This window comes from Morone saxatilis, unplaced genomic scaffold (genome assembly GCF_004916995.1).
Source record: "Morone saxatilis isolate NCDOM2014 unplaced genomic scaffold, NCSU_SB_2.0 Contig0, whole genome shotgun sequence".
In the NCBI taxonomy this organism is placed as follows: domain Eukaryota; kingdom Metazoa; phylum Chordata; class Actinopteri; family Moronidae; genus Morone; species Morone saxatilis.
In genome coordinates, this window is record NW_023339650.1 from 17,651,063 (window position 1) to 17,658,539 (window position 7,477).

Here is a 7,477-nt window from a genome sequence, read left to right on the forward strand (position 1 = left end):
ACCAACAACATGACATTTTACAGTTCTGGTTTCAATGGATTCAACAAACATATGATGTGTTAATAAGTGCAAGCCAGTGGATTTTTTTACCTTTAGACAGAACCATGCTAGCTGTTTCCCCTGATTTCAGTCTTTATGCTGCTAACCTAGCCTGCTGCTTGCAGTAGCTTCATATTTACAGTACAGACAAAAATGGAATCAATTTTCTCATCTAACTCTCAGAAAGACAGCAAATATGCAGATTTCCAAACAAAGTCAAACTATTCTTTTAAAAAAAAACCTCTTTTGTGGTGGTTGACATATTTAGCCTTCATTTCCATAATGTTATGTGGTTGCTCAGTGGATAGAGATGCAGCCACAAAACCACTATTTTGTGCATATGAGCAGCCACGGTCTCTCTTTGTCTCTTCTTTCACATATGTTTTCTCACTCAGACTAAACTTTGGCAAGTTAATATACACACACACAGTATATCACTCGAGATCAACCCATAAGCACCCACACTAGGGGAGCACAACTGTTAACTCTGCTGATCCAGAGAAACTAAAACACACACAGTCACACACAAAGTAAGTTATAAATTCAAATCAAATATGTCAAGAGGCCTGCAGGGGCTCACTCCCGCTTCGGATGTTCTCCGGTTTCAGAGGCGCGTGGGTGCTCTCCCTCTATCAGGCGTAGAGGGACGTCCTCTCCAGCGCCTGATGACATTGACAGGGAATCGCCCACTGGTGCTACCCTACTCGTGTTCCATCTTCTGGATTTCAGTGTATGACTGATGACTTGAATGTCCCACTCATGGTGAATCAAAACCTCAAACCTGCAAAAGAAATCTGTGTTTTCAAGACCATGACCAACAACCTCACCGCCTAATTATACGATTAATTCTTAATATGGATCATATGATAGGTCTGAATCATTTTAGATGAGTCATTTAACAGTAACTTGACTGTTTAGACAACAAAACAAAACCTTTCCTGCCTTCATATTTTGAAAATGACATGTGCCTGTGAGCACATCCTCCTTAGTAACAACACTGAAGTTTCAGATATTCAGTGTTAGTGGTGTGAATGTTGTTTAACACATTGTGCTGTGTTAACCCCCAATCTCCATTTTCAGTTTTCTTTAGTCTGCACTGAAGGCTGCAGGAACAAATCTTTGACTAAAGCTTTTGAGCTTCTCATATCGTCACATGCAAATTGCGTTCCATGGGAATGGTCTTGTGAGGCAGAATAAAGGATTCAATGTTTAGCTTTAAGGTACACTGGAAGATTGTTTTGAGGATTTTGCCTGATATTACAACCAGATGTGTAATTTTGCAATATGTTTGATTTCAAGGTGGCTCAAAAATAAATCCATAGTTAAATAATATTTGGTCTGTGAGTGAGTGAGTGAGTGAGTGAGTGAGAATATATGGACAGAATTTAAACAGCTCAAAAATGATGATGAAAAAAGTTCTGTATTCATATATTTTACATTTGACTTTAGTTATGGATTGCACCACAAAAACAAAAGGGGTATTTACAAAAATATAGAACACTTCTAATCTCGTAAGTCGTCTAAGATCGTAAAGCGCTAAGAGACCTGATATTTGAGGTATTGCAGCACCCTAACACTGTGGATGTGTGGTAGCTGACAGCTGCTTCCTTCCAGGGCCCAGACAAACCTTCCATTTAGAATGCCAACATCCACAGAGAGAGGCCAGGTTGAGGAACATCCTCCCTGCCCTCCAGGCCAATATCCTGATATACTAGTATTTCCTCTAAATGTTGCTCCTTGGGAGCTGGGGAAGCCTCTGAAATAGCATTTAGACCTCTATGACAATGAATCCCTCCACTAAAAACCAAATAAAAAATATAGTAGTCTACATATCCTCACTGATATATGGTAAATAAAATGCACAACATATTAGAAACACCACTTAAAGTAATACAATTCAGCAACAACACAACCTCCAAAAATGACTATAGAGGTAAATCAACACTGCTCTAAAACAGTTCAAACAGCTGAGCGTTATAACCTTGATGAAGATTTATTACAGGGCTGTTGAATTGGACTACATGAATATTAGGTCTGTGTATCTTATAATCTGGCAACTGAGTGCATGAGCATGAGTTGTAAAAAGTAACAATGGTGTAAAAAGCTCATAAGCATTTAAGAATTTACATAAAGTGATTTGAATTCCGTACTTATTGCAGAATATTGCTGTTTGGTTGATCTGAGGAAGACAAAGCGTTTTACAGGGTCTTCCTTTGTCAGTGACCTTACTGTCGGCAAGAGCAGCCTTGAAGCGCAGCAGTTTTAAGGTCACACATACCAACCTTGAATCTTTTGCATTCCAGAGGAACAATATTGTGTAATACCGGCCATCAACTGCAGGATCAAAGTAATTCCTGGTCATTTGTGCTTGTAATAGACCTGCAGTGTTCATTCCATCCTCAGACTCAGGAAATATATCTAGTTTCGCTACATACATCAGTTTTTTTATGTTTTGATGTACTGAAGATCTGAATACTACTCTAAACTGCAAGTGGTATGGATCTTCTTATATAACTTTCTATAAAAAAGAGCAAATAGGGATATTTTAACAGGAATTTAAGGAGGATTTATTGAGTTAATTGTTTTATAAATTCCTCTTAACCTATTTAGCATTTGTGTTATGTAGAAAGTAGCCTCATTTTGTCAGTATTGTGTAACCTTAAATGTGTGCTGTGGTCTTATAATTGCACCATTAGAGCAGCAGATGATGCAAACTGTGAACACAAAACTATTTCAATGCGCAGTCTGAGCTTAATTAAAGAAAGCTGAATCAAACAAGCTGCTCTGTGCTTCATCCTTCCCCTTTCACCTTCTCCCCACATCTTTCTCCTCCCTCCCTCCTCCCTGCATCCTCTCTCAGGGGAACAACATCAACAAGCCAACTCTGATGTGAAGTTTTTCATTACATATTATCCCATGCTCCAACACTAATTTCCAAATGGCCTCTGGTTTGAATTTGGTTATTAGCACATCATGTGGCTTTTAGGACAAATGAAACACAGCACCTTTTTTTTTTCAACCAAAAATGGTCATTAAGGCCCCTGAAAGAGGCATGTCTGCCATATCATGCCTTTAAAAAGGGGGGCATTTCCCAGCACTGGTCACAGTCCTTCCCATATGATTCATCCTTTTTGAACATTTCCTCCTTTATATCCTTAAGTAATCAGGACTGTGCTGCAGGGGGGAGCAAATGTAAGAACAATGGAATTCAGATTAAGTGATACAATCCTCCCATGGATTGTAAAACGAGAAAGACACTTCCTGTAGGGGGCTGCCATGGCAACACAAACATACACTCATGCCAAAGTAGAGATTGGGGGGATTTCTTTAGCAATGAATTAGGTGAAATCCCTTCTAAATATTTTAGCACAGCTAGTCATATTACCTGGTTCAGCTAAAAGATGACATGTTACATGAGGATGCATTGATGTTCATTCACATGTATTTCCCCTTTTTCCAGTTTAATTTAGAAACCGAAATTCCAGACAAATATTACACCACTGCATCGCTAAACAGTTTTCATTAAACATTTTCACTGCCGCAGTTACAGTATGTCAATAGGTGGATATAACTGTAATTGAAAGGTCTCGAGCATCATTTAATGTGACCATGTATACAAGTTTTTCTATGCACATCTATAAAGTAAAATGAGACTGTAAAGTTTTCCAGCAACAGCTCATTGCTGGCAGGAGATTCACTGCCTTATCAAAGTATGATATTTTATTCCATTGCTGCAATGGCATGGAGTGGGAGGCACATGGTACACTTGAAATGAACCCAAGCACTTTTTGGATTAGTCGTTTAATGGCCAAGTAATATACAATACGTTGGCAGTCAAATCCACATTACAGAGGGCTGTAAATGTCTTATTAGTCAAAGATAAAAAGAAAAAACTAAAGAAGATACAGGAGGGTGGGGAGAGCTGCTTTGTAACACTTTTTTAAAAGTATTTTGTGGTATTTGCAGTAATGCGCATTTTATTCATTTTATTGGGCAACAACCAGAAAAAGTTGCTTGCTGTTGTGACTGACAGAAAATACAGGCCTGAAATAATCACAGTAGCTATGGCTAAGTTTTGATTTTATTGAGGTAAAAGAAACTTTTGGCAGCAGTGCATAGCAATTTAAGTTGTTTGTTTAAAAGGTGAAAATGGAAGTCAAGATTAATATATGTCTGGTTGCTCGTCATTCTATTATAACAGTATTGATGAAGGAGCAAAGACTGTTGAAATAAACTGCAGCTTCGGGCCAGCATGCAGTGTCAGCACTGGGCGGCCAGAAATTCTGCACCATCATGGATACCACACCTTTTACAACACAATTAACACACCAAATGTCTACTGAGAATAAGTTTGGCATGTTTCAACATCTGTATCACACTAACACTTTTAGTGCTACACAACGCAGACTGTTTTCTTTTAGGGTGGAGCATCAAAGCAACTGATATTCACCAAGCATGAAAAAAAAGCCTCTCCACAGGCTAATTGTGTGTCAGATAAGGTCAGTGGAAGATAATGGTCAAATCCATGTTGGTGGAAAACAGTTTTTTAAAATCTCAGTTTCTCAACCAATTTCCCAGAGGAAAGCGAAGCAGAATTAGTCACAGGAAGTCCACAACCTTTGGTACAGGGGCTTTCCAGTGTTGCTATGACACTAAGGACCACAAATATACTTTGACCCCAGAGAAGTGACTGTGTGTTTGTCTGTGTGAGATGGAGGAAATTACACATTAAACACGACTGGTGTTCCAAATCACTGACTGGCCATAGAATATCTTTGGGCTTATGAAGTTTTGGTTTTGTGTGTGTTTGTGTGCGCTGACAGAATATGCAATACATGCATGAGCTTGCATGTGTAGCTTTGTCCTCCCCACCCAGTTGGATCAGTATTTATCCCCTGACCGGGTGTGAAGTGAAGCAACAGTTTGGGGGTCTGCCCATTTGAAATTGTTTTTTTTAACCCTAGTCAGAGAAAAAGTTAATGAGTTTTCAGGATGACTAACTAGCACACCATTCAGTCTGTGTCTTTTCTGAGATCAGAACAAATCTAAGCTAAGATCTTTTTTTAGGTCAATTAAAGATGAAAGATTAGCTCAACCAAATCTTCATGGGAACATTTTGAAGTTTTACATATCGGGAGAACCTTCCATAAAAGAGGAACATCATGTACAGCAGATAAAGGACATTTTTCTAAGATACAAAGAGCAGAAAAGCTCTTGGGAAAGCTTTTAACATTTTAAACAAAAATAAATCCCCCAAAGAAAACACAGGATAACAATGCCCCATTGACATAAAATGCAACAATTTCTGCAACTTGTATTCCTGTCCTACTATGCATTCAGTGGCCACTTCCTTCACCATAACTGAGTTTAAAGGTTCATGCAGTGGTTGACATTTTGTGTAAGTCATTCTATGCATGAAAATAAAGTAAAAACTAAGAAAAGTATATAATATAGAGTGTTTCAGCAACATGCGTAAAAGAAAATTCTATAACTGTTGTATATTTTGCATTTGGAAATTCACAGCAGGTGTACGGCTGAACTAACGTCAGACAGGTTAGCCGCTGTCTGATGAAATTTCTCTCGTATCTAGGCAACACAGCATCTTAAAGGCACATCCCAATTTCAGCTGTTACACGGTGACAATGCCAACATGCTGATATTTAGCAGGTATAATGTTTACCATGTTCACCAGCTTAGCTTAGCCTGTTAATGTATTAACATGTGCTAACTAGGGCTAATCTATCTAGCAGATAGCTAGCAGAGGAAACATTTTGACTTGCTAGTGGAGCTACAGGAAAAGTCAGAGGATCAACAAGACAAGATAAAAGGAATTGTCCTGTTGGCTCAGTCAATATCTGTACCATATGTTGTAACAATTCATCCAATAGTTATTGATATTTTTCAGTCTGGACCCAATTGGAGGACCAGGCTGTTATTGTGGCCCAGAAGTCAAGAAACTAGACAAGAAAGATCCAGGCCTTATGTCATGCTGAACTAGTATTTTGCACAATTTAGTAGCTACAGAAGGGACTTCAACTTCCTATGACAGCGGAAGCACACCAAACATGAAGATCATCTGCTTGAGACATTCTCCAAATTTGATATCACACTCATGAGACCTCCTTCACCACCAGCAGTCACAGCAAGGACCTCACAACACGCTGACACAATACTGTCAGCTCTCTCTGTGCCTGGAGCATGTAATCGTGGAAACTGTGAGCCGCCACAGACTGAGCACCAGCGGCTCGCCAAGCCACATGATAAGAGCCTCCCACCAGAGTAACGTGCTGGGAGCATAAGCTTATGTTGGAAGTCACAGCTGGCTGTGCTGCATCACGCAGAGGAGATAAATTATTATAGTGGGTCTATCATTTCTTCCTATGTATCATTATTTAAATAATCGTCTATTAAATCTGTGTTTTTCTCACTTTGGTAACTAATGTTTTACCAGGACATTAACATTTCTCCATTAGATTTTCTTTGTTTTAAATTGGAGTTCCTGTGGGAGAACAGCAGTTCTTTGTCTGTTGTGATCTTTGTTCACACAGTTTTTCATGTGCTGCTGTGGGTGCTGTTTGAAATGCAAAGTATGACAGTTCCTGTGTGCCAGAAGATCTTTCCCTGGAAAAATACCTATCTTACATCAAGAGTTTATGAGGGCAAATTCAAGAGCTTTCAGGAACTGAGTGTGGTTGTCATCTTTATTTTGTTAAATCTATGGTACAGAAATGCCATACTTTTATATTCAAGAAAATAATGTGGGTTATTGTATAGAATTTCACATATTGCCTTGGAGATAAACTAAAGGAACTTATTCAGTTAGCTAAACAGTAAATTATCTTAGTCTTAAGTGTGATTACTGACAAGTGTCTGTTGAAAATGGTTCATTTCTTTGTCACAAAGCTGAATAGAAGCTGGTTTAAATGAAACCAGACCAGTTTGCTGGTCTCTATATTCTTGGGTGGCATTCAATGCTCTGTGAACACGTAGTTACCCTGAATACACTGGCTGTCTGCATACAACACACTAAAACACTTCCAAATGGAGTGTGTGTGTGTGTGTAGGTGTGTGTGTGTGTGTGTGTGTGTGTGTCTGTCTGTGGGGTGTAACTGTAAACAGAAACTCTATTGTGACCTCAAACAAGAGGTCACAATAGAATAGAAGAGAATATAGACAAATACAACATAAATACAACATAGAAATCAAATATGCATTTATGTCCTAGTTTATACCAAGATTAATAGTGATTGTTTATTAATGTATGTATTTATTTGGTTTATATTTATTAAGTTATAACACCTAGATGAGAATTAACTCGATATTACCACTTGCAATCTAGCATAATCCAAAATAAAAAAAAACATTTTTTAACCATCACTGCACTGAGCAGCTCCTTCAGTGACAGACTCCTTCACCCCAAATGTGTGAAGGAGAGATA